This window comes from Cornus florida, unplaced genomic scaffold, assembly GCF_030987335.1.
Source record: "Cornus florida cultivar Cherokee Brave unplaced genomic scaffold, ASM3098733v1 CherokeeBrave_3.0.0_Hap2_Chr07, whole genome shotgun sequence".
Lineage (NCBI taxonomy): Eukaryota > Viridiplantae > Streptophyta > Magnoliopsida > Cornales > Cornaceae > Cornus > Cornus florida.
In genome coordinates this window covers 23,477,205-23,481,118 of record NW_026775577.1, presented here as the reverse complement: position 1 = coordinate 23,481,118, position 3,914 = coordinate 23,477,205, and the positions used below count along the sequence as shown (strand labels likewise).

Sequence of the window (3,914 nt, the reverse complement as noted above, 5' to 3'; positions counted from 1 at the left end):
CTGCTGAGAGGCAACAGGGGGCGCTTCCCAGTCAGCATCCTCAGCCATGGGATCATCTTCAGAAAAAGGAGGAGATGGAAAGCAGGGAGATGGAAGAGCAGCGGGCTGATGGGGTCGAGAATGGCCAAGAACATTGTTCCAACGTTAGATGGTAAAAGTTTGAATCTTTTTGCCCTTTTCTTCATGGGGAGGAACAATGAAGCCTTTGTGCTTCAGAAGCTTGGTGATGAAGAAAGGCAATGACAAAGCCTAAGCTTAAGCCCGTTGATGCTGGGCGTTAAGGCAGTCGTCCCAGTACCGCATAAATTGGCTCCAAATGAGCTCCGGAATAGAGATCCATTGGCCTTGGTCCAGGGCATACAATGCCTGTAACATCAGACCTCGGCGCTCGGTGCTGTGCACCAAGGGGCAGATATTGTGCTTAAGCACAGCGTCAAAGAACCACACGCGCTCAAGGAGGGTGGATTTTAGTGTATAGCTCCGGGGTCTATGAGGATCATCCACGTTGCAAATGGCGGTAACAACCTGTTCCATAATTAAATTATCAGGCTCCTCATATAAAGGGAGATTCTCACAATTTACAATATTATCGGGGCACTCCAGAGGACAGCCGGAGACTTCCACAATGTCAGCCAAGGTAAAGGAATAAGGGGCACCATCAATGGATGTGGTGAGAGAGATGGGCGGCCCTTCAGGACAACTGAGATTTTGGTAGAAGAGGCGCACCACACGGGGATAGACAATCTTTGTAACGGGCTTGCAAATGTGCTGAATGCGCCGGTTAGCTAATTCCGCGACAGCCCAAGAAATGGTGGGAAGAGTGGCAAAGACATCCGTGAGCGGAAAGAGAAGTTCATAGTTGAGCTTTTTTATGAACCAAGGTTCTCGGGGTTGCTCACGATTAACAGCGGGGGCATCCGCAGAGGGCCTAGGACAGCGAGAAGGTCCGGCACGAGACATTTGGAGAGGTGGACGTGGATGGGGAATTTCAGCGAGCACCTGGCGGGCAAAAAGAAAGAGTGAAGGTGAGAGAAAGAGCTATGGATGATAAAACCCAAAATGTTTAGACAAAAATGCTCTCTAGCTTAGAGCAACATCAACAATCATCACCTAAACCTCAAAAATTCAATACCCATACTCCTCAATTCAAGAACAATAAAAATGAAAGAAGAAGAAGAGAGACATATACCTTGAGAGGAGAATGGAGAGAATGAAGGATGAGATAAGAAGGAAGGATAGAGATGATGGGTATTTATAGGAGATGGGTGTAGAAAGGAGGGAGAGGGAAAGTTAGGGGAGTTATGGAGGGAGTGGAGGTAGGAGGTCGTGGGGTGATGGGGGAAGTGGATGAGGTAGCCGAAACAAATGGGAGAGGGAAAGGCAGTTTTAAAAAGGTGGGGGTCATTTCGAGCGCTCGAAGAAGGCTCTTCGAGTGCTCGAAGATTGGGCAGTAGGCTTTGGGCCGTGGTATTCAGGCTTCGAGCGCTCGAAGGTCCTTCTTCGAGTGCTCGAAAATTCGGCAAAGGCAAAAATCTTCTCTTTGAGCGTTTTGCAACCTTCGAGTGCTCGAAGTAAGGGTTCCGAGCGCTCGACAAATAGACAGTGAGCATTTTGCAACCTTCGAGCGCTCAAAGGAAGGTTTCGAGTGCTCGAAAACCTGGTAGTATGTTTTTAAGTGCTTTAACTGCAGTGCAACAATCTTTGTAAGTCTTATGAGTGCTTGGATTGAAATCTTTGCTACACGGTAATGGTAACAAGGTCAGAGAGTGTGCCACTGTAGGACTTAAATGCTCGGATGGACTTGGGAAACCATGATCAACGAGTGCATTGAAAATAGGAGGTTATGCACAAGAGTACAATTCTGAAGGTCCGATGAAATTGCTGGATAAAGCTGAAAAAAAATTACATACTTGATTATAGACATATTCAAACTTGGAAAGGATAACATAATAATTTTCAAAGAAAACAATGCAATAATTACATGTTCACTTGAAAAGTTCAACCTCCCAAAAGGAACGTCTAATATAAGACAGAGAAAATAGTAATTCATAAGATATATTTTTTCTATGAAATATGTACATGAAGAAAATATTATATTGTCCATTAATTAAGATGGATTTTGCGGTAACGATAAGATTGCTTGATTTGAAGAATACAAATTTGAATTTGCAATAGACCGTGGATTCTGTACTAACCCTAGTAATTTTGTCAATTAATCCATCAACCATTGCCACGCTCCACCTAACCTAACCAACCATTATATGTATCCATTTATATAAAACACAACTGACACGTGTATTCCCACAAAGCATACTCCACGTGGCAACCACTAAGATGACTAACTAGACAAATTTTGAGAACTAAATAGGACTATATAGTCAACGCTACACCGTCCAGCTGGTATTTTTGAGAAAAAATTTTGAGATATGGCAAAGTAAATACAATAATTTATTAAAATTGTGTCATTAGTTTACTCATCTAATTAAAATACATCATTTAAAGAAATTTGTTTTACCTATTTATCAAAACTGCTAGCAACAAACTTGAATGATGCATTTTGATCAGGTGTTGCCTAACACGCCCTATATAAAAACTAATGAGAAGAAATTGAAACTGACAATAATTAATGGAGAGCGAGAAGCACTTTGTTTTAGTCCATGGCATGTGCCATGGAGCTTGGTCCTGGTACAAGCTTGTCACTCTGCTCAAATTGGCCGGCCACAGCCTTGGACCTCGGCGCTAGCGGCATCAACCCTAAGCGGCATGATGAGATTGCTTCCATCTCCGACTACCTGCAACCACTGATGGACTTCATGGCCTTTCTCCCTCATGATGAGAAGGTGGTCTTGGTTGGTCACAGTTTTGGTGGCTTTGTCATTTCTCTAGCCATGGAAAGTTTTCCAAACAATATATTGTTAGCAGTTTATGTCACAGCCTTCATGCCAAATTACACATCCCCACCAGCAACTTTAGTTCAAGAAGTAAGCATCTTGGTTAAGCCTTATGTCAAATTATATAAATATATATATATATATATATATATATATATATATATATATATATATATATATTCCTCGTTGTGCATATACATATAAGAAAGTCTAAATTATAGAACCGAATGTTCATCTACGGTTCAGTTTTATTGATGCTAACAGTTTGATTTGGTTCTAATAATTGTGTGACTGGTTTGGTTTTGGATTATCCCAGAACCAAACCGAACCAAATCTTTTGCACCCTTAGACCTTCCTGGGATTTACTCAAAATCATCTATTTGTTATTTTCCTCTTTGTTTGAAATCATTTTTTATTTTTATTTTTTGGATATAGGAATTGAAAAAGAAAAAGAAATGGGATTGGATTTGTAATTAAATCTCATTTTTATGTTTGGAATAACTTATAATTAAATTATAAGGAAAATATTTTTCTTACCCCAATGGTGAAACTAGTTTTTCAGCAGGACCCCAATGGAATCCTTATCGGGCCCCAAGTTTTCGTTTGGTCCAGATTACATGTCAAGTTTCCTATATCAACATTGTCAATCTGAGGTGAGTGTGCCACAAGCAAAATCTAGTAAAATGACTGGTACAACGGATTATTGCAGGACCTGGAATTAGCCAAAATGTTGGTTGTTCATGGAAGACTTGGGCAAGGAATCTCTGCTAACAGAGGAGAAATTCGGGTCGGTGAATAGGGTTTTCGTAGTGTGTGAAGAAGATCAACTGTTGAAAGAGGAATTCCAGAGATGGATGATTCAGAACAGTCCTGCTAAAGAAGTGAAGTTGATAGCTGAAGCTGACAACTTAAATTTTGTCTCTGCATTCAAGAGCTTTGCCTCTGCATCCAAACCCAAAGAGCTTTGCCTCTGCATCCAAGAGATTGCTGAGAAATATTCAGTTTCTGTAAGCTCTGCCTAAA

General features: G+C 41.1%; 1 pseudogene; it reads left to right on the top strand.

Moving 5' to 3' along the window:
- The first annotated feature begins 2,477 nt into the window (after positions 1 to 2,477).
- On the top strand, positions 2,478 to 3,833 carry LOC132266804 (methylesterase 10-like; annotated as a pseudogene).
- Positions 3,834 to 3,914: the final 81 nt, after the last annotated feature.